The 24,432-nt window shown below is 39.7% G+C and overlaps 1 protein-coding gene and 2 pseudogenes across 2 annotated transcripts in view; 1 reads left to right on the forward strand and 2 right to left on the reverse strand.

Annotated features, from left to right (window-relative positions):
* The window catches only part of RALA (RAS like proto-oncogene A), a 74,465-nt gene that overhangs the window by 22,902 nt on the left and 27,131 nt on the right, over window positions 1-24,432 (reverse strand). The gene's annotated exons all lie outside the window — the stretch shown is intronic.
* LOC124523393 (aspartate aminotransferase, mitochondrial-like) lies at window positions 9,231-13,672 on the reverse strand (annotated as a pseudogene).
* On the forward strand, window positions 14,744-18,666 carry LOC124523394 (cell division control protein 42 homolog; annotated as a pseudogene).

Below are 24,432 nucleotides of genomic sequence, written 5' to 3' on the forward strand. Positions count from 1 at the left end.
GAGCTGTGGGATCATGACCTGAGCTGAAGTCGGTTGCTTAACCAACAGAGCTACCCAGGTGCCCCTCTGACTGGTAAAAGTTCTTAATGAGAGATTCTTTGTCAATAAAGAGATTAAATGAATCATTTACTTCCCCTCCTATTTCAATAGTGCATTAAAAGTTTATGATCACCAGAAGTTCAGTTCCTATCAAACCATTACTAATCACATGTAGGTAGAGGCCAAATTAGTGACTCACTCTCAGAATATAAAGTATTTCATACAACAACTCACCCATGGCACTCCCTATCTGCATTAAGAATATCTGCTCAATAAAAAATTCCCAGGAATTTATTATAAAATTAACAATTTCAGAAGAATTAGAATATACCTGACCAAGGAAACAAGATACACTATTCCTTTTTGAAAGAGTTTTTTTTTTTTTAAGACTATTTAGGTTTATTACCAGGCACAAATAACAATATTGGTATATTTTTCCATTTATTTTATTTTTATTTCTTTTAATTAAAAAATTTTTTTTCTTTTTTAACATCTTTTTTTTTTTATTTTTATTTTTTAACGTTTATTTATTTTTGAGACAGAGAGAGACACACAGCATGAATGGGGGAGGGTCAGAGAGAGGGAGACACAGAATCTGAAACAGGCTCCAGGCTCTGAGCTGTAGGCACAGAGCCTGATGCGGGGCTCGAACTCACGGACCACAAGATCGTGACTTGAGCCGAAGTCGGCCGCTTAACCGACTGAGCCACCCAGGCGCCCCCCAAAATTTTTTTTCTTAATGTTTATTTATTTTTGAGACAGAGAGAGAACATGAATGGGGGAGGGTCAGAGACAGAGAGAGACACACAGAATCCGAAGCAGGCTCCAGGCTCTGAGCTGTCAGCACAGAGCCTGACGCGGGGCTCTAACTCACAGACAGTGAGATCATGACCTAAGCCACAGTCGGAAGCTCAACCGACTGAGCCACCCAGGCGCCCCAATTTTTCCAGCCATTTAAATAAAGCACAGGTATTATCAGTAGTGTTTAATGCTCCAGAGTATGGAAAAAGCTTCCAAATCCTCCTCAGAGAGCTAGCTTAACATTGATAAAGTTCTAACAAAGAGATAATAAAGGAAATGTAGATTAACTGATCTATCATGTGAATACAGTGCAAAAATTCTAAATAAAAAATGTTACCATATAGAATCCAGCATATTAAAAGAATAAACCAAAGTGACCAAGTAGAATTCAACCAGATATTGTAAGAATAGCTTTATATTTTAAGAAGTCAATAGAATTCCTCAAATTAATAGAAGAAAATAATCATATTATTATCTGTATAAAGCCTATACTATTTGTAAAATGCAAAGTCTGCTGCTCATAAAAACCTTAATAAAGTAGAAATTTATTGGTACTCACTTAATATAGAAACTGGCTACCTTAAAGCCCACACCCTAAAAGTATCACTGTGCTTCATGATAAAATAAAACATTTCCATTAATGCTTTTTTCAGGAATAAGAATGTCCACTATCACCACTCTTTACCATTGTTCTGGAAGTGGCATCTGACATCAGAAAGAGAAATAAGGAGCAAATGACCATTATTAACTGATAATACGATTTCATACTTAGGCCAAAGGAATCAACTGAAAAATTGCTATCAAAAAGAGATTTCAAAGGGTAAATGGTTCTATACCAAATATGTTGTATAAAGAATGAATTTCTTTTCAAATAAACGGTTAGAATGTATAATGGAAGAAGGGGCCAAAGCAATTAAATGGGGGAAATGACAATCTTTTCAACAAATAGTCCTGGAAAAATTGCATAAACCTTAGGAGGAAAAGAACCTCTACTCATTTCTCACCCTGTGCCAAAAAATTAATTTGATATGTATGATAGACTCAAATGTAAAGCTAACATATAGTCTTCAAAAAACAGAAAAATATCTTTGAGACTCTGAGGGAAAAAAAGATTTTTTAGAGAGGACACAAAAAATACGAAGTACAAAAGAAAAAACTGAAAAACTGGACTATCAAAACTAAAATCCTCTACTCATCAAAAGGGACTGATGAGAAAATTAAAAGGTAAGCCACAGGCTGGGAGAAAATATTGTCAAAGGACTTGCATCCAAAATATATAAATAACTCTAACAAATCAATAATAAAAATATAAGCAACCCAGGGGTACCTGAGTGGCTCAGTTGGTTAAGCCTCCGACTTTGGCTCAGGTCATGATCTCGCAGTTCGTGGGTTCAAGCCCTGCATCGGTCTCTACGCTGACAACTCAGAGCCTGGAGCCTGCTTCAGATTCTGTGTCTCCCTCTCTCTCTGCCCCTCCCCTACTTGTGCTCTGTCTCTCTCTCTCTCAAAAATAAATAAACATTAAAAAAAATATATATATATAAACAACCCAATAAAAACTGGGCAAAATACTTGAGCTTCATAAAAGGTATTTCTTTGTCCAAAAAGTTCATAAAAAGTTGCTCAATATCAGAAGGACATTCAAATTAAAGTCACAAGGATACACTACTTTATGCCCACTACAATAGCTAAAATTAAAGAGTCCACATTGAATGTAGGAAAGGATGTTGAACTTTCAGAACTCTCATGCCTTGCTGGTGGGAGTATAAAAATGGTACAATCATTCTGAAAAATGGCAATTTCTCAAAAAGGTAAACATAACACATACCCTATAACCCAAAGTTCTACTGCTACATTTTACTCAAGTGATATGAAAATATCTGTCCACAAAAATACTTGTACAAGAATGTTCAGTTTTCTTCACAGTAGCCAAAAAGTGGAAACCAAATATCTAATAACAACAATATATACAGAGAGGGGAAGACTCGATTTACAAGAGCACTCACAAAGAGTACATAACAGAGAATGAAATGAACACAAACTGTGTAAAATATACATGAAGACAATTTAATAATGTACTTAGGTAACTTTATAAAGGGTGACTCAAATAAATGAAGACAGATCTTGTTTTGGGGCAAGAAGATTGTACACTGGTTAACAAAATTTTGATAATAAAAGACTATTAACTTTTAATATACGAAAATGTATTCACAATAAAAAAAACACCACCACTGAATCAAAAGACTAAGGACCTGATTTAGGAGTCATCTGATCTATCTTCTAGAGTTTTCTTTACCCTTAAATTTGTGAAGGTAACTTTTTTTAAGTTTATTTATTTTGAGAGAGAGAGAGAGAGCGAGAGCAGAGAGAGTGCAAGCAGGGGAGGGGCAGAGACAGGATCCCAAGCTGTCAGCATAGAGCCCAACACAGGGCTTGAACTCAGGAACCATGAGATCATGACCTGAGCCAAAACCAAGAGTTGGACGCATATTATCTCATTGAGCCACCCAGATGTCCCTGTGAAGGTAATTTCTGATGTTGAAAACTGGCTTTAACTTTTTTTTAAAGGCAGTTTGGTATACATACAATGAAATCATCTTTTCAATGAGTTTTGATAAATGTAGTCACGTGACCACCACCACAGTCAAGATCCCTAACGTTTCCATCACCCCTAAAAGGTTCTTCTGACCCCCCTGCAGTCAATAACCCCCCATGACCCCATCCCTTGGCAGCCATTGATCCAATTTCAGTTCCTATTGCCTTTTCCAGAATGTTACATAAATTGATCATATTGTACGTAGCTTTTTGTGCCTGGTTTCTTTTACTCAGCTATGGCTTCTGAGATACATCCATATTGTTACATGTACCAGAAGTGCATATATCTTTTTTTTTTAACACTGGATGGTATTCGACTGTCTAGAAATAGCACAATTTGGTTACCTATTCACATTTATTTGGGTTATTTCATTTAAAAAATGTTAAAGATGAAGAAGCTATACACATTCATATACAAGTCTGTGTGTGTGTGTGTGTGTGTGTGTGTGTGTGTGTGTATCCCCCCCCCCACACACACTGTGCACTTCTTTTGGGTAAATACCTAAGAGTGGGATTGCTAAACTGCATGGTAAGTTTGTTTAAATACGTTTTCCAAGTGGTGTACCTTTCTGCATTTCCACTAACAAGTAGGCGATTTCCAGTTGCTTTACATAGGGTACTGTCATCATCTAGGCAGTCTAGGACATCAGCATTAGTATTTCATTGTGGTTGTAATTTGCACTTTCCTAATAACTAACCATGTTAAGCATCCTTTCATGTGGTTATCTGCCATCTATATAGGTCTTTGGTGTTCAAATCTTTTGCCCATTTAAAAAAATTTTTTTTAGTGAGTTGTAAGAGTTCTTTATATTTTCTGGAACAAAATTTTTTTTTTACCAGAAAATATTTTCTCCTAGTCTGTGGCTTATCTTTTCATTTTCTTTACATGTTTTTTGAAGAGAAGCTTTTATTTTGGCGAAGTCCAATTAATCATAGTTTTGTTTCATGCTTTTGGAATCCCAATAAATCTTTGACAAATTTTAAGTGACAAAAAAACTATTGTTTTTAATATTTATAAACAAAACTTTATTAATTAGTCATTATTAAAAAGAGAAGGTGGAAGGAAGTCCAGGTGAAACAACGTTAATAGCAACTGACACCCTAAAGTCTTCCTTCATTTTGAAGAATACAATTAAGCTCTATATGAGCAGCATTCAAAGTTAGAAAGTCCCTGCAACACTGTTTTATTTTTGAGATGGAACAACATAATATTTTCCAACGATTCAAGCTGCACTGAATAACAAGAACACAAAATTATAATAAAGACTGAACTAAGGAAAGTAATACTATTTTAAGGTTACAGTAGCTGGAAACTGCTTAAAGATGGCTTAACATTTTGCCTTGTCTGAATAGTAAAAGTTATTTACATGACTTGCCAGACACGTTGTCAGATATCAAAGCACAGACCTAAAATCACAAAGGCTTGAATTACTTTATCTCCTTGGGCGTCAGCTTGTTTGTAAAGCCAATGTTAACATGAATAAAACAGCGTATGTACAATAAGCATCTTTTTATTTATTTTTAAATGTTTATTTTTGAGGGAGAGAAACGAGAGAGAAAGTGCAAACTTGAGCAAGGGAGAGGCAGAGAGAGATGGGGACAGAGGATCCGAAGCAGGCGCTGTGCTAAAAGCAGACAGCCTGAACCACGATATCATCACCTGAGCTGCCCCTATGCATCTTTTTAGAAGATAGTACCTTTAATGCAGCATATATTCAGCCCCCATTCAGGGCAAAATTACTAACAGCAGCACAAAGGTAAAACCCTTGCCACAGTTAAAACTAACAAAAATTTTCTAGAACAAATGAGGAAGTGATGGCTAAGCGAAGACTTGAAAGACAAAGCAATAGTAGACCAGGTGAACCTGGGAGCCACGGTTGGAGATAAAGCTGTAAGAAGTAAAAAGGGCCAAAAACAGAACCTTATGTACCAGGAATGTAATGATTTTTGTCCTCAAAGCAGTGGAGAACCACCAGGAGTTTTTAAGCGAGAGACTATGACTCAGAAGGGAGAACAGCTAGAAGCCTACAGGGCCATGGTGACTTGAGTGTGGACTGGGGAGGTGTTGATGAATTCAAGAGACACTAAGGGAAAAGACTCAACCAATATGGGGACCTATTAGATGTGTGCGGTGAAGGAGAGGGGAAGTTCAAGCCAAATTACTTAACTCTCTGACTAGAGTGGATGGACATGGGTAAGGAAAAGAAGCAGCAACAGCCTTTTCTGGGGTAAGGGTAGGTAGTGAGAAGAGTTCATGCAAGGAAATGATGAAAATCACTTTAATAGTTCAAAATAATTTAAAAATTGAATCTAAGACTGTATAGCTGAAATATAAGAGGTTTTCTCACTCTGGCCCCAGTAGTTTTGTTAGCACATTATGACTTGATTTCAGTAATGCCGAGAAATAAGTAACAGGGTGAAACCCGAAAGGTAAAAGAGTAAAAAAAAAAACCTATAAACTACTATCGATGGCTATTTTAACATTGTCTTTTAACCCCTAAGTGTGCTTTTAAAATAAGATTATGTACTTTAGAAAAACATTAAATTGTTAATACTTATAAAGAATATACATTTTGCTTCTATATTCCTATGCTAACTCTGGGAGGATACATAACAGTAACCATTTGAATTGTGAAACATGTGAATATGTTCCTTAATTGAAAATTAAATAAATTAAATGTTTTTACTCAATTTACCAGGTACAAAACTGCATGAAGAAATAATACTCAGAGTCTGGATGCTTAGTGATCTAAAAAAAAAGGTATAATTTGGATAAGTTATACCTGCTTTAGGTTCTACTGTGTATGAGCTATAAATTAGTGTATATACACTCTCAGTTTCTTCTTGATATATTTAGGAACTTCATATGGTCTATGAAAGCTCTGCTAATTAAAAAAAATGCAACCAGAAAAAATAATTGAACTAATCCTGTCTGAATTATCCAGCTTAAAAATTATTCAACTAAGTAAGGCTTAGATCAAACTTAGACATTAGAAGAAATATTGACAAAAAGTTTAACAGTAAACAGTCATAAGCACATAAAATATATTTTTTAAATATTTATTTTGAGAGACAGAGAGAGAGAGAGTACATGCATGTGTGCAAGCAGCTAGGGGTAGAGAGTGGGAGAGAGAGCATCCCAAGCAGGCTCTATGTACACACAGGAGTGGATGGGCACATAGATAAGTCAGGATCCCCAACTTCAAGGATTTTACCATCAAGTACAGAGACATGGGGGGAGGAGGTTAAGTTATAACACAAGTTTGCCTTCTGCATCCCTTTCCACTTAAGTCATACTTGTTTTTCTGTGTTGTTTTGTTGACCTCATGGCTGTAATTCTTAATGGCTATTTAGTATGTCATTTTGTGCATGTACAGCAGTTCACTTACTGAGTCCTGTAAGACATGACAGCCGTTCAGAATTATTCAGTATAACAATTAATGACCATCTATTTCTATGTTTAAAATGCTTTTCATGCTGTTTCCATAAGAAACAGAAATTGAATGAATGGATTGTTTAAGGTTTATCAGGCATAATGTCCAACTGCTTTTCAAAAGTTCTGTATAATTGTTCACAACATTCCTATTAGGCAATTGGTATTCTTTAAAAAAATCTGCTAATTACATATTAGGAAAAAGATCTCATTGTTATTTCTAATTCCATCTTTGATTACATGAGGAGGGTGAATTTTTTTCTATGTATTTGGTTATTTTGTGAATTGTTAATTCATAATTGTTAATTCATTTATAATTCCAAGTCACCACTGACTAGGCTTTCTTTCCTCTAGCTTCCCCAGTCCACCACAGCAGGTTTCCTCCAGTGGTGGAGAGATCTACTTCCCATTACAGATCTGGAGAAGTCAAAGACTCCATGTTCACTGTCATTTTAATGGGTGTGTTTCCTTCAACGTTCGTGGGCAAGGAACAGGTTGACAGGTTGGATTCTTCTTCAAATATCAAAACAAGGAGAGTTTACCATGTGTCACTAACACTTTCACTGCAACTCCTAATCCTCCTCAGGCTGAGAGTTTAAAAAGAAACTTTTTTCGAAAGCAGATTTCCAAAATTAGCATGGGAACCAATGTTGTTGCAGCATTTGTATGGGTAGGGTGTATGGGTAGGATGTCTAGTTGGCTCTTAATGCGTACAATCATAGTATCATGTCCTATCATCTCTTCTGCTCGGTTCCTCCTGAAAGCATAGATTCCTCTCGCAGCCTCTCCTCATGGGTATGCTGGACCGGGGCTTCCTCCACCCTGGCCCACCCATCAGTGCCATCTGTTTCCTGCCTTCTAAAACCTGGAAAGTCTCTGCTTTGCTCATGGCCACTCCATCTGCTCCTACTCTCAGTGCTTGTGAGTTTACAAATTTCTGTTTATAAATTTTATTTTCCTCTGTCATGTCACAGGAAGTTGGGGACACAGAGGAGTCAGTCGATTGGCTTTCAGTACAAACGAGTTAAAATCTTCAGTTGACTTATTTGGAATCCCAAATATTTCAAATTCAGGAACTTCAAAAATCTCAACTAAAGAGTCTAGTTAAGATAAACCTCAGTTTTAAAGAATACAATCAATTTTATGTATTCAGTACCAATTATCAATTTTCAGTATCAATTTTAAGAATAAATAGGTTTCCTGACATAAGCGACCAAGTAACCACACAGAAAGAAAAAAAGTCAGCCAGTGGTCTTCACTGCTATAGAAAAGTGTTGATATGATTTTTTTTCCTAATGTTTTCTTTATAGCACTGGGACAGCTTAGCTAAAACTAAGAATTTATAAAGGGACATATTGATCTGTCATGCTCTGCAAATTAAGTACTGAAACTATTTTTATAAATCAGTAACTTAAAGCTAAAGATGAACTCTACAGCAATAAAGAGAAATTTCCTTTGTACCAACTAATCTCCACAACAGCTCTATAATAGACCACTCGCTGAGTTTCTATTTTGTGGAAATACGGTAGCCAATTCTTTTCATTTATTTTTATTTAGGGGGGGGGGTCTGCAGTAACTTTATTTTAAGAGAGAAACCAGGGTTCAATAAGTCTACATGATTGGAGCAGATAGTGGTTATCTTTCCAAAGGGTGAAGCTGAGCCCAGCTGGCGGCACACAAAAGGTTAAAACCAGAGCCCAGATACCCTCTTTCCTGACTCTGCCCTGCATTGCCCACTCGTGACGTGAGATGAGACACTGCACAAATGCACTGAATGAAGTAAGGGGTCCAACTGGGCAGAGGCAACATCCCGTCAGGAGACAATCAATCACTAAAGAGGATGCTGAAATCCAGTGCAGTTACCTCTTCCATGCTATTCTTTTATAAGGAAAGTGAGGGTATGGGATGAGAAGTAAATTATGCACTTCTTCTTCAAATAAGTCAATCCTATAGGATGGGGCTGACAGTCCACCAAGCAGCAGAATAGGATGAAAATCTAGGCTATTTATAGATCTCTGTGCCTCAGGAAAAGAACAGCAATAATAAGGGAGAAGAGAGCAACATTAAAATGTCTGAAAGTATTAAAAAGAAAGGCCTTTTTTCTTTTTCTTTACTTTTTTTTTTTAGATTTATTTGTTTTTGAGAGACAGAGAGAGACAGCATGAGCAGGGGAGGGGCAGAGAGGGAGGGACACACAGAATCAGAAGCAGGCTCCTGGCTCCAAGCTGTCAGCACAGAGCCCGATGCGGGGCTCGAACCCACGACCCGTGAGATCATGACCTGAGTCGAAGTCGGACGCTTAACTGACTGAGCCACCCAGGCGCCCCTTATTTTTCTTAAATAAGACAGGAAACATCTTTTATTTTCCTCACTGCAGCGGCAGCAGACTTGCTGGTTTTCATGAAACACGGTTTCTGGAACGAGGTCTGTTGATAAGCTTCCCCCATCACCAGAGGACAAACACAGGGCTGACTGCTCATGTTAGAACTAGGTCTTCCCACAATGCCTCTTGTAGGTGCTCTTCTCATTGTAGAGCTACAGAGGTGTCCCCAACACCAAAAGGTGCTTCTGTTAAAGCTCCTGATCTATTGCACTGGCGTGATAGACAGGTTTTTTGGGGGCTCTATCTTGCACATGTACACTCTTTTGGAACACTGGAATTAAAGGATGAGCAGGAGTTTGGTTTTGAGCCACAAAGTTTCAGACACCAGCCACAGATGCCTCTGCCCCATTTCACTACATGTTCTTTTCTGAAAAACACATTCAATGGTTGAGTGTTAAGTACTGTGGTTGAAAGAAATGACTTGCTCACCACCATCCACCCTCCTTCTTCCTCTGTGTGAATCTCACAACCACAGAGGCTGTAGACAGGAAGGTGGTCTTTGTTCCCTCTAACCAGGGAAATTACTTGGTGACCTAGTAAGTGGCATGGACAAGGTAGTCCACGTTGCCTGAGGTGATCATTTGTCCGGGAGATGGAGAACTCCTTGGTCAGCCTCTCCACCTGCTCGAGCTTTAGTCCTGTGAAACCAAACATGCCCATCTGGTCAGTGATGTGCTACCAGTTGTGACAGGAGCCCTCCTTCTTGAGGAGGGAGACCAGCTGAGTCTGCACGCTAATGACGTGGTTGGCCATGCCTTTTACTTCCTGCAACCATGGTTTCTGCAGGTCAGGGCTGGTCAGGATGGTCGAGGCAATCCGTGCTCCACTGATGGGAAGGTTGGAATGCACCAGACAGATCAAAATCTTCAACCGTGACCCCACCCTGTAGGCTTCATCAGCATCTTTCCCGATTACAGTGAACATTCCCACACACTCACCAAATAAGCCATGTTCTTGGCATAGGATTAGCAGAGACAAACATGAATGCCCTGTTCAGTGAAGTGCATACAGCCCAGGCATCCTTGTTGCCATCATCCCTGGCAAAGCCTTGGTAAATAGGCCATGTCGAGGAATGCAAAGAGATTGTTTTTCTTCACCACTGCTGCTCTATCCTTCCAATGCTTGGGGCAAGGGTCCTCTCCCGTGGGGCTGTGGGCACGGGTATGCAGGAGAAGGACGCTTTGCTGTGGCATTTTCGAAACGTCTCTTTAGCGCCTGTGAAGTCAAAGCTGCACGTCTTGGGGTTAGAGTATTGATTAACCATGTAGCCGCAGGCCAGCGTCCCTGAAGATGGGCGTGTGATTTCCTCAGAAGCGTTTGGGCAGAAAGGCAGCTCAGCTGAACTTAAAAAAAATCTTTGCAGAAAACTGGCTCCAATCTTCAAGGCCCCACTTTCAGAAACGGTCTGCATGGTGACATACCAGTTACTTTTCAACGTTTTGCTGTTCTCACCCAGGGTTAGTTCTGCAGATGCCTCACAAAATTCAGCAAGTCTCGCAATGGGAAGGTATTCTTTGTCAAATACTTTGCAGCAATCTGGGCCTCTGCCTTCCAGACACTAGGGAGCACAGAAGGCTTTCCATTATCATCTCAGTAGGCACCAACTCCCAGAATGATCTGTTTGCTGTTGGTGTTTCTCTTAAAGGCTCCTGTGACTCCCAGGATGGGATCCGGGAGCCCCATCTCCATACGGGTCCACCAGGAGCTGGCTCTGCCAGAGGCCGCAGCGGTGAGGCCTGGGTGGAAGGTGGTAGTGACCCTGGACAGGACACAGCCAGAGAACAGCAGGGTCAGGGCAGGTGGCAAGAAGGCAGTGGGTAACTGCAAGGCAGAGTGGAGGGCCAGCTGCCAGTTCTTTTTATTTTTTTATTTATTTTTTTAATATATGAAATTTATTGTGAAATTGGTTTCCATACAACACCCAGTGCTCATCCCAAAAGTTGCCCTCCTCAATACCCATCACCCACCGTCCCCTCCCTCCCACCCCCCATCAATCCTCAGTTTGTTCTCAGTTTTTAACAGTCTCTTATGCTTTGGCTCTCTCCCACTCTAACCTCTTTTTTTTTTTTTTTTCCTTCCCCTCCCCCATGGGTTCCTGTTAAGTTTCTCAGGATCCACATAAGAGTGAAAGCATATGGTATCTGTCTTTCTCTGTATGGCTTATTTCACTTAGCATCACACTCTCCACTTCCATCCACGTTGCTACAAAAGGCCATATTTCATTTTTTCTCATTGCCACGTAGTATTCCATTGTGTATATAAACCACAATTTCTTTATCCATTCATCAGTTGATGGACATTTAGGCTCTTTCCATAATTTGGCTATTGTTGACAGTGCTGCTATAAACATTGGGGTACAAGTGCCCCTATGCATCAGTACTCCTGTATCCCTTGAATAACTTCCTAACAGTGCTATTGCTGGGTCATAGGGTAGGTCTATTTTTAATTTTCTGAGGAACCTCCACACTGCTTTCCAGAACGGCTGCACCAATTTGCATTCCCACCAACAGTGCAAGAGGGTTCCCGTTTCTCCACATCCTCTCCAGCATCTATAGTCTCCTGATTTGTTCATTTTGGCCACTCTGACTGGCGTGAGGTGATATCTGAGTGTGGTTTTGATTTGTATTTCCCTGATAAGGAGCGACGTTGAACATCTTTTCATGTGCCTGTTGGCCATCTGGATGTCTTCTTTAGAGAAGTGTCTATTCATGTTTTCTGCCCATTTCTTCACTGGGTTATTTGTTTTTCGGGTGTGGAGTTTGGTGAGCTCTTTATAGATTTTGGATACTAGCCCTTTGTCCGATATGTCATTTGCAAATCTTTTCCCATTCCGTTGGTTGCCTTTTAGTTTTGTTGGTTGTTTCCTTTGCTGTGCAGAAGCTTTTTATCTTCATAAGGTCCCAGTAATTCACTTTTGCTTTTAATTCCCTTGCCTTTGGGGATGTGTCGAGTAAGAGATTGCTACAGCTGAGGTCAGAGAGGTCTTTTCCTGCTTTCTCCTCTAGGGTTTTGATGGTTTCCTGATAAAATCCATTTTGAGTTTATTTTTGTGAATGGTGTGAGAAAGTGGTCTAGTTTCAACTTTCTGCATGTTGCTGTCCAGTTCTCCCAGCACCATTTGTTAAAGAGACTGTCTTTTTTCCATTGGATGTTCTTCCCTGCTTTGTCAAAGATGAGTTGGCCATACGTTTGTGGGTCTAGTTCTGGGGTTTCTATTCTATTCCATTGGTCTATGTGTCTGTTTTTGTGCCAATACCATGCTGTCTTGATGATGACAGCTTTGTAGTAGAGGCTAAAGTTGCCAGTTCTTTTTAAATAGCAACAGGAAGCCATTCAAAACAGAGAAAGAAAGAAAACACGAACTAGTAACCTTTGAAATTCTGACTTGCTCTTGTGTGCGGCATCACACATCCATCCATTCACATTAAGCATTTGGTACGTACTCTGTGTGGTTTACTGTAGACGTATGGCACAGCAAAATGACAGGAAATATCACGCTTTTTAATTAAAAACTCTAACAACGTGGGGCACCTGAATGGCTCAGTAGGTTGAGTGTCCAATTTCGGCTTGGGTCATGATCTCACGGTTTGTGAGTTCGAGCCCCACGTCGGGCTCTGTGCTGACAGCTCAGAGCCTAGAGCCTGTTTCAGATTCTGTGTCTCCCTCTCTCTCTGCCCCTCCCTTGCTCATGCTCTGTCTCTCTCTCTCAAGATTAAATAAACATTAAAAAAAAATTAAAAAAAAAAAAAACTCTAACAACGAATATAGAAAATAGACCAAGCTTATGTTTATTTCTTTCTTTGTGTATGTTACTCAAGGCTTTATTTATTTTTATTTTTATTTAAATTCTACTTAGTTGGGGCGCCTGGGTGGCTCAGGTGGTTAAGCATCCGACTTCGGCTCAGGTCATGATCTCACAGTTCGTGGGTTCGAGCCCCGTGTCGGGCTCTGGGCTGACAGCTCAGAGCCTGGAGCCTGCTTCGAATTCTGTGTCTCCGTCTCTCTCTGCCTCTCCCCAACTCATGCTCTGTCTCTCTCTGCCTCTCAAAAATAAAGAACCATAATTAAAAAAAAAAAAGAAAAGAAAGAAAAAAAGACTTGGAAATTCCTTGAAAATCATGAAAACATCCTTTAGCACCTAGATTTTCCTTCCAAAGATTGAGTACTGATAAATCTTAATTTGAGATTTGATCATATCTTACAGTTAAAAATGACTAATTTGTTGAGTCATGAAAATAAAGTTTCAGTTCATGACTATATAATTGACTATATGAAAAACATACCGGTCTGTATAAAAGAACTTGTACATTAAAAGAAAAACAACCTGAAGGGAAGATTCTCTCACAGGTGTTTTAGTAGGTGTATGCGCTAGAGTCATCTGGGGAACTTTTGAAAAATGCACTTACCCAGGACCCATGCATGAAGATCCTCACTGAACGAGCTAGGATGTGGACAGTGTATATTGTAAAAGGCTGACCTGATCATTCTAATTTGTATCTTGGTTAAGAATCATCACTCCATATTATCATAAAGTTGAACTATATAAAACTGCCAACATTAGATTTCTTCTTTTACTTAGAAATCAGCAATTTCATGATTCATTTATTTTATTATTTTTTAAAGTAAACTTTATTTAAAAATTTTTTTAATGTTTATTTATTTTTGAGACAGAATGCGAGTGGGGAAGGGCAGAGAGAGAGAGAGACACAGAATCCAAAGCTGGCTCCAGGCTCTGAGCTGTCAGCACAGAGCCCAACGTGAGGCTCGAACTCACGAACCGCGAGATCATGAGCCAAGCCAAAGTCGGACGCTTAACTGACTGAGCCAGGCAGGCACCTCATGACTCATTCAATAGACAGTGGCCTAAGACTAAAAACAGCTAACATTTACCGAACATACTACTTTGTACCAGGCACTAAGTTTTGTGCACCTGTTGTTGCCAGTTTTATAACACTAGCCAAGAAGTGGGCAAAGACATCCCCAGACTTTGTGTGGGGAAGAGAGGGGGAAAGAGAGGCAGTTGAGAAGGGGAGGAGGTGAGTCAGGGATGATACCACAGGGCAAATCATCATTGTATTTGGAATAAAGACCACTGGGGTTCTCGATGGATCGATGGAGGCAGAAAAGACCAGAAAACAGTAATTTAAAACAAGTCCCTGGGACACCTGGGTGGCTCAGTTGGTTGAGCATCCAACTCTTGATCTGGCGCAGGTCACGATCCCAGTGTTATGGGATCGAGCCCCACGTCAGGCTCCGTGCTGAGCATGGAGCCTTCTTAAGATTCTCTTTCTCCCTCTGCCCCTCTCTTCAGCTCATACTCTCTCTCTAAAGTTAAGAAATTAAATTAAATAAATAAAACAAGTCCCACATACAGCAACTGCCTATGTGGCCAAGGAAAGGGACAAGACTCCTTGGTCATTTCCAATACGTCTAACAGGCAGAACATGGAACAGAGTGTATGTCAAATTACTCTAAGCAGGAGTGGGTGGACGATGAATGACAGTGGGTATCAGGGGCTCATTGGGGATAGTCATGGCTCATCAGGAACGGTTGGGAATCATAGGCTAGGAAGTAGACCCACACACAGGTAAGCTTTCAATCTCTTCAAACTGTATCACCAAAAGCCAACCATACATTTAAAATTAAAACATTAAACATGTGCACCTAAATGCAAAATAGGGGTTAGAAGCAAAGGTGTTGCAGCTCATTATCACTTAAGGTTACAGGCTTCAGCACAGATGACAATTTGATGCTCAAAGAGATAACATTCGGAAGGTCCAGGCCCCACAGAAAGTGAGATTTACCCAGGGATCTCATCCAGTAAAATATCCCCTTCAGTATACTAGCCTCTTTCTTCCAATTTTACACGTGATAGGATTTTAACAAATTATTTTCATTTTTACCTACAAGTTTCACTGCAAGATGTTTTTTAAATCAAATAAACATAATGCAACTGAAGAACCACAGAAGGAAGTCTTAAAATATTCTTAATCCTCTCATTTTTCATAAAAGGAAATAAGGGCTAGAGAAGAGTTAAGTCACTTGCAAGAAATTCCACAGAAAGTTGTGGTAGAGTTAAAACTAGGAACTGACCCAGGACGGTATGATCCCGCAGAATCTACGTATCTGTGCCAGTGCAGTTAGAGCAGGCGTGCAATCACTGTGTACTCACAAACAACTTTAGAAGCCAGTATCCCATATTCTCGTTCTTTTGCTCTATCCCAAAACTCAGAGTTCAACTCAAGGGATGGGCTGAGCATGTTTATTAGTAACTGGTACCCACTTACAGGCTTCCACAGTCACCAATCCATCATACTGGATGACTGAGTTCAAGTAACCTCCTGAAGGACTGGTCTCATGTGATCTAGAAATTTCATGTTATGCCAGGTGTTGAAAAACATGGTCTGGGTTAGGGAGTGGCCGGTGCTGTATGATGACACAGAAACTTGTTCCAGTAAACCCTCTTTAACAACAAAGGATCCTGTTTCCAGATAACTGGCTGCTGCTCAGAAATCACATTTCTTCCTTTCTGGGTTCTTGCCATCTCTTGCTATCAGGAGATGATATCAAGAATCAATAGTGCCTTACAGAGAGTCATAACTAATTCCAAATTAGTGAACCTTGACTCAAAAGGCTTGAAAGGAAGAAAAATAAAATAGTAAAACCTCTTACAGGCCATTTTACAAGATTTCCTACTGAAAACCAGCAAGGATGAATAGATGAAGCCTGTATTTAGTTCCAGTAGACTAAATTCTTAAGCCTAAATATAGTTGTCATTCACATAAACCCAAGAAGCAGAAACAGGAAACTTCAGGTAGTTCTGAACTTTGAATTACTAGTTCTATTTCAGTTGAAAGGATGCAATTATAATGTATAAAGCTTGGGAATAAATTTAAGATCTTGGAATAAAAGTTTTGACCCTGCCACCCCAAAAATTATGTATTAACTAAAATACCAAAGGGACTCAACACCCCTTATTGTTAATAATGTCTGCCTTTTTGGGGCGCCTGGGTGGCGCAGTCGGTTGAGCGTCCGACTTCAGCCAGGTCACGATCTCGCGGTCCGTGAGTTCGAGCCCCGCGTCGGGCTCTGGGCTGATGGCTCAGAGCCTGGAGCCTGTTTCCGATTCTGTGTCTCCCTCTCTCTCTGCCCCTCCCCCGTTCATGCTCTGTCTCTCTCTGTCCCAAAAATAAATAAACGTTGAAAAAAAAAATTAAAAAAAAAAATAATGTCTGCCTTTTTATGTAACTATAACCTATCACAATAAAAAGTGAAATTAGTTTGACATGGCTTAGCTAAAATTCTTCAAAGACTCCGTAAGTGCTCTTAGGTTGAAATCTAAATTCTATAACATTGTCTCCTTATACCATGTGCCCCTGATCCCTTTTTTATGCTTCTCCCCTCAAACTTTATATATCTTAATCCTATGCATTTTCCAATTTCTACTAGTGAAGTATGTGTGGACATTTGGGAGAGTTTGGGTGAGGGGGGAGTATGGATTAAACAATAACAAAGTAGGTCGTAGGTAGTTGAACAATGATACTGAGGAAAGATTAATAGGCCCTGTAGGAACTGGCATGACACAGGACTTGAAGCAAAAGATATACCTGAAGCGAGTTTGCAATGATTACATGTTCTGAATACTATGTCCAGATCTACTTATCATTTTTTAAATAAAACAATAAAACAGGGATTATAGTATGAAGAAAAGATTAACAAGTAGGAAAAGAAAAATTTTAGTGATCAAGTTTAACTACTGTTATTCTATAAAATTTTTAGAATTTTATGTGTAACAGCTTGAGGTATAACATATAATAAACTGCACATATTTAAATATGACCCACCGTAATCCCCCCTAGCATTGCCACACCCCTTAATACATTGCTCTGTTTTCTATATAAATTAATTAGCATTTTGTATAGTTTCTAGAATTATGCAGTATGAACTCCATCAGGCTTCTTTCACTCCATGTAATTTTGAGATACATCCCTGTTGTTGCCTGTATCAGTAGCTCTTTTCCTTTTACTGCTGCACAGTAGTCCAGTATACAGCGTTACTACAATTCGTTTATCCATTCATCTATTGGTGGACATCTGGGTTGTTTACAGTTTTTGACACCTGTTGACAAAGGTGTAAAAGGCAATGCAATAAAGAAACGACAGTTTTGTGGTTTTGTTTTTTGGTTTTTTTTTAAGTATGCTCCATGCCCAGCTTGGAGCCCAATGTGGGGCTTGAACTCACAACCCTGAGATCAAGACCTGAGCTGAGATCAAGAGTTGGATGCTTAACTGAGCCATCCAGGTGCCCTAGGATAGTCTTTTCAGCAATGATATTGGAACAATTAAGATATCCATATGCAAAAAAATGAACTGAGATCCATATTGCAAAACTTCTAGAAGAAAGCAGAGTTAGGCATATGACCTTGGATTAAGCATATGACCTTGAGTTAAGTAATGATTTCTTAGCTAGAATGCCAAAAGCAAAATCCACATAAGAACAAACTGATAAACTGGACTACCTCAAAGTTAAAAACTTCTGTTCTTTAAAAGACAGTTAAATAAACAATTACAATCATCGACTACATTCCCTACAATGTGCCTTTTATTCCTATGATTTATTCATTCCATAATGGTGACAGATGGCAACTATATTTGTGGTGAGCACAGCATAATATATAGACTTATTGAATCACTATATTATACCTGAAACTAATGTAACATTGTGCCAACTATATTCAAATAAAATCAGTTTTTAAAAACGTATTTTCTGCCTTCAAAAGATAAATGTTAAGAAAATGAAAGGATAGAAAGGTCCCAGTGGAGAAGCTGAAGTCAACGTGGAATCTGAATATTCAAAATAGATGCAAAGCTGTCTCAGCATGGCAGACAAGTAAGTGCACTGTTGTGGGTGATGGTGCCACTGGTAAAATGTGTCTCCTGATACCCTTCCATCTGAACATGTACCAACTGTTTTTGACAACTATGCAGTCATAGTTATGGTTGGTGGAGAGCCATATATTCTTGGACTTTTTGATATAGCAGGGCAAGAGGATTATAACAGATTATGACCATTGAGTTATCCACAAACACATGTATCTCTAGTCTGTTTCTTACTCTTTTCTCTGTCCTCACTCAAAACATGAAAGAAAAGTGGGTGCCTGAGATAATTCACCACTGTGCAAAGACTCCTTTCTTGCTTGCTGGGATCCAAACTGATCTCAGAGATGACCCCTCCACTACTGAGGAACTTTAAGAATCAGAGAGGCCTATCACTGCAGAGACTGCTCGCAGGCTATCGAGTATATGGAGTGCTCCGAACTCATACAGCAATGCCTATGGAATGAACGTGTTTGAGGAAGCAATACTGGAGGGCCCACAGCCAGAACCAGAAAACCCGCAGGTGTATGCTGCTATGAACCTCTCTCCAGAGCCCTTTCTGCGCAGCTGGTGTCAGCATCGTACTAAAAGCAATGTTTAAATCAAACTAAAGATGAAAAATTAAAATTTGTCTTTCCAATAATGACAAATGCCCTGCACTTAACCCACATGCGCTGGTGTGAGACAAGGCCCATAGGTATGGCCCCCCCTTGCCTCCCCTGATACTAGTTAATTCTGAGTGATTCTGTATTGTCAGAAAAGTGATCAGTACTAGTTTTTGTTCTGTTGTTTCCAAAAAAAAAAAGTTTTCATTGTTGTTTAAGAGAGAGGCCCGCTTGTGATGATTCTGTAACAACCAATTCAGGTTGCTGAAGCTTCTCCCCGGTTCCACTCTGGAGAGTAATTGGGGACATCTTGGTGGTATTTTTTATTTTCCATTTTTAGGGTGTGTGCTTGCTTTGTTTTATTTAGTCTTTAAAAAAAAGTGTCATTAACCAGTGGACAGCCCTTAAGGGGAACAGGACAAAACTGATTCCACATTCCACTTCCTAGATCTAGTTTAGAAAACACGTCCCCAACCCCAGCCCCCACCACCCCACTGGTGCTCTTAGGAGGTGTGTAGTAATGGCCTCATCAGGTAACACACTCCTTTTTGAGAGGTGACTCTTCTGCCTCCCCTTGAGTAGGTCCAGTATTTGATGAAACCCATAAAAGCAGGAGCTACCTGATCTGCCCCTCCTCTTTTCTGGGATGCACTTTACATGGGACTGTGACTTCCAAGGAGATTTGTCTGCCATTTGCTGAGCTTTTTTTTTTCTTAAGCTAATTTCTAACTTCTTTCACTGATAAATGAAGAAAAGTATTACATCCTTTGAGATATGTCTCATGGATTGAGTTTATAATTTTAAAAAATATTTTTCCCCTTTCAAAAAGAAAATGAGAGGCGCCTGGCTGGCTCAGTGGGTAGAGCATGCGACTCTTGATCTCAGGGTTGTAAGATCGAGTCTCATGTTGGGTATAGAGAGTACAAAGGAAAGGAAAGAAAGAAAGATGGGAGAAATGTTTCGAATTTAAAACAAAAATACTGAGGAAAAGACAAAGGCAAATTCTGGCTCACTGGCAGGTTCTAATGATTTTTTCTGGTAAAAAGTGAATGGAGGTGCCTGGGTGGCTCAGTCAACTGAATGTCCAACTCTTGATTTTGGCTCAGGTCATGATCCCAGGGTCAAGGGACTAAGCCCCGCACTGGGCTCTGAGCTGACTGTGGAGCCTGCTTAAGATTCTCTCTCTCTCTCTCTCTCTTTCTCTCTCTCTCTCTCTCTGTCCTGTCCTCCATGCTTTCTCTCTCTTAAACAAACAAACAAACAAACAAAACTGTCTATAAGCTCCCAGGAAAAAGAATCAAACAGATCAGGAAAGAAGGTGGTAGAGATTGAGATAATTAAATTTAAATTGCTTCTTACTCTATAAATGTACTTTTCAGCTATTTCTGAGATGACCAATTTAATGCATACTTGATACCATATTAAAGCAGTGGTGAGAAAAGTTCTTGATCCATACAACTTGATCAAAACATTTTCAATGAAAACATTGTGGCCTAACAGGGTGATGTGAAATGTGTGCATAAGGGTAAAGAAAGCTGTTTACACAGAACCTCTTCTGTGCAGCATTTCCAGCCTTCCAACTGCTCTCTGGGCCTGAGTGGCTACTTCCTTGGTGGTTCCAGAGCATTCTGGACAAAAGGTCTATCAATGCATCTCACCACACTAACTATCAGGGGCTTTTCAACAGCAAAGGGCTCCCCACCCCCGCCCCCCGCCAGGTCTGTAATCCCAGTATCTAACAACAAATAACTGGTACATACACTTTCAAAAAAGAAACTAAACTCTAGAAAATGACTTTGGAGAACAAAGTAATTGGTAGTGGTAAAATCCTGAGACATTCCCCCAAGAAGAACAGGAACTCCAGTAAAGAACTGCTATGGACAGAACGGCTATGGAAGAACTGCTAAAGGAGAGTCGGCACAGGCAACAGAGTCGCGCTGCTCCCACATCTGATAATGCTATATTGTATTACTTGTAATTGCAATGTGTTATGCATTATGGACAAATTAAACCCTGGTCTCTGAAGCTAAGTTAGTTTCCCCAAGACTAATGTTCAAAAAAAGCCTCCGAAAAAAAAATAAAATGGAATAGTCAGAAATAATTCTAAATTTAGCAGACACTTCATGCAATTTTCTTAATAGATTAATACAATCATGTCAATGTTACATAACATCTGACCTAAAGCAATTCAATCTTCTGATAATAAGGTCACTTACTAAGATCACTACAGCAAGTGGCAAATTTCTGCAAACATTTTTTGTTTCTTACCTTATATATGTATTATAAGATTTAGGAGTTTGGGGGGCAGTAGATGTGTTATGTTCATATATCCAACCCAAGAGGTTTATGTAAGATAAGTTTATGGTCACTGACCTATTTTTGCAAATTAACCAAGGACGTGAATATCCCAGTCCTTTTTGAGAACCTAATAAGGTTCTACAGATCCTCAACACAGAAGCCTCACCATGGCCCTATTTAAAAACAAATACAAATAGAATACACTTTATACCTGCAGTTATTACTTTTCTTGAATTTGTATGTGAATCATTAGTAAGAACTGATATTTGAAAAAAAAGGCTATCATAATAATCATGGTTGTGCACAGAGAAATTAATGACAAGGATATTTACTGTAACATCCATAATAATTAAGTGAAGAATTAAATTATGGATAGCCACAAAATGGGATTATAAAACAATCATAAAAATGATGCTGAGGGGGCGCCTGGGTGGCGCAGTCGGTTAAGCGTCCGACTTCAGCCAGGTCACGATCTCGCGGTCCGGGAGTTCGAGCCCCGCGTCGGGCTCTGGGCTGATGGCTCAGAGCCTGGAGCCTGTTTCCGATTCTGTGTCTCCCTCTCTCTCTGCCCCTCCCCCGTTCATGCTCTGTCTCTCTCTGTCCCAAAAATAAAATAAACGTGGAAAAAAAAAAAAAATTAAAAAAAAAAAAAAAATGATGCTGAGTACTGAATGGTCCTGGAATATGTTCACAAAATCTGTGAAAGCAGCTTACAAATAATATTCATGTATGAACTTTTATTTTATTTATTTATTTAACATTTATTTATTATTGAGGGACAGAGAGAGACAGAGCATGAGCATGGGCAGGGCAGAGAGAGGGGGAGACACAGAATCTGAAGCAGGCTCCAGGCTCTGAGCTGTCAGCACAAAGCCTGACGCGGGGCTCGAACTCACAAACTGCAAGGTCACAAACTGAGCTGAAGTCGGACGCTTAACCGACTGAGCCACCCAGGCGTCCCTCGTGTATGAACTCTTGAAACAGATTATGTATTAGTAGAAACAGGAAAAACATCAGACTGCAAAATAAAATTTCAGAAAGAGAACTCTAAACAGGGGCGGCACATGAGAAATGTGTAATTTCCAGGGCTTTTTACTTATCTGAATTCCAGTGTTCTGCCATGTTACTTTTGTGATCAGAAAAGAAAAAGCTTAGGAAAAAAGAAAAATATATTTAAACAGTGTTTTCGTGGTGGGGCTTTAATATAATCAAACTGTCACTAATTGCTGCCGTGGACAGTTACAAAAACATTGGTCACCGCCCGGCAAAGCTGGAAGTACACAACATAACACACAATTTTGTAGACATTCAAGTGAGTCTGTGTAGTTAGCCTCCAAGATGTCTCCCAACATTCTCCACCTCCTGGTATTCACACCCTTCTGTAGTGTCTTCCTGTGATGTACCAGGGCTGACCTGTTTGACCATTACAATACAGTGGAAGTGACGGCATGTCACTTCTAGGATTAGGTTATAAAAGACTAAGGTTTCTGTCCTGGACACTCTCTCTCATCACTCCCTTTGGGGGGAACCATGTTGTGAGTAGTCCTGTGGACAGAAGTCCATGTGGCAAGGAACCAAAGCCTCCTGCTAACAACCACGAGTGAGACAGGAAGCCAGCCTTCTAGACCTAGCCCAGTCTCAGATGACAGGAGTTCTGGCTGACACCTTGATTGTAGCTTCATGAGAGACTGAGTCAGAACCACACAGCTAAGCTGCTTCTGATTCCTGACCCACAGAAACTGTGAGATAATAAATGTTTGTTGTTTTAAGCCAATAAGATTGTGACAATTTCTAACACAGCAATAGCAGGCTATATAGTTAGCTTACACCTTTGGAGAGCAGAGTCCTTCTAAGAACCCACCTTAGGAAAAAGCACCTAGGCTATAACCCATTTTGCTCTAAATTCAAAGTTCTGATTTCCTATCCGGTCTGACCTAAACCAGAACGGATATTTACAAAATATTCAGTTCCTTAGATTTGCCTTCTACTTCCCTTCTCCCACTCATATTTCATCTCCTCTTTCAGTTACTATAAGCTAGGGTTGACAAACCCCTTCTGCAAACAGCCAGATAGCAAATATCTTAGGCTTCTCTGCAGCAACCATGCAATCCTACGGCTACAGCTAGAAAGCAGCCATAGACAACGTCTAAATAAATGGGCACAGCTGCATTCCAACAAAACTTTCTTTTAAAAAAACAGTCGGTAAGCTGAATTTGGCTCCAGAGCTGTGGCTTGCCAACCTGCTATAAATGAAAACTAGTAAGACCAATGTTTCCAACTCAGGCAGCAGATTCCGTTCCCTCTAGCCGACTCCATATATTGCTCCACAAAGCCCTGGCCCCCCAACCAATGCATCAATTTTGTTCCTCTTTACTGAATATACACGTTATTTCAACTATCTTAAAAGACAAAACAAAAACTCTCAATCCTGCTTCCATTTCTCCAGCTCAGTGTGTCTAAATTTGGTCCTCTCCTCCTCCCCTCTTAATCAGGCTTTTGTTAAGATCCTGGATTATCTTCACACTGTTAAGTCAAATCGTCAATTCTCAACCTTCATTATAGATGACCCAGATGATCACTCCCTTTTTCTTAAAATACTGTGTTTGATTTCCAGGACACCATAATCACTTGGCTTTCCTCAAATCTCTATGGCGCTCCCTTTCGATCCCCTTTGTTCTAAGTGTGGTGGACCTCAGGGTTCAACTTGAACCTCTTTTTTCTGTCTACGTTCATTCCTTCATAACCTCACTCAGTATACTTCGATAAGAGATGCCACCCAACTTTATACCTCCAGATTTCATCTCTCTCCTGAAGGCCAGACTCCCATTCAGCTGCCTCTGACAGCTTCAGCTGGTTGCATTCCAAATTTAACTGTCCCAATTCCAAACCGTCCAAAACTAAACTCCTAATTTCACCTACCTCAACCTGCCTCTCTCTCAGTTTTTCCTTTATCTTAGTAAACAGCAAACCCATTCTTTGAGTTGCTCAGGCCATAAGAGTCATTTTTGCCTCCTCTTTCATAGCCCACATCTGATCTCCTGGCAAATCTGTAAGCTCTACCCTCAAAATGTATCTACTCCTGAGAAGAATTTCCATGTTACTCTGAATAACAATAACAGTCTTACAATGAAATGTAAGGTCCTAAGTTATCTTACCAGTCCTTCTACTACTAGAAGGGAAACACATGGCTCATTCCTTCACATTATTTAGGACTCCCCTGGGTAGAATAGAAGATTCATGGGGGCAGGGAATTTTTCTTTGTTTCCTGTTTGTTACATCCCCATTATTTTATATAGTACACAACACATAGTAGATACTTAATATTTGTTGAATAAATGAGTTAACTGTGAGAAGAGGCAAAAAATACTTTCTAAGGCAATAGAAAACTTATTGGTAAAATAA

The sequence above is a fragment of the Lynx rufus genome, unplaced genomic scaffold, assembly GCF_022079265.1.
Source record: "Lynx rufus isolate CCGP_SWC_20201006 ecotype Redwood Valley unplaced genomic scaffold, mLynRuf1.p SCAF_4, whole genome shotgun sequence".
Taxonomy (NCBI): Eukaryota; Metazoa; Chordata; class Mammalia; order Carnivora; family Felidae; genus Lynx; species Lynx rufus.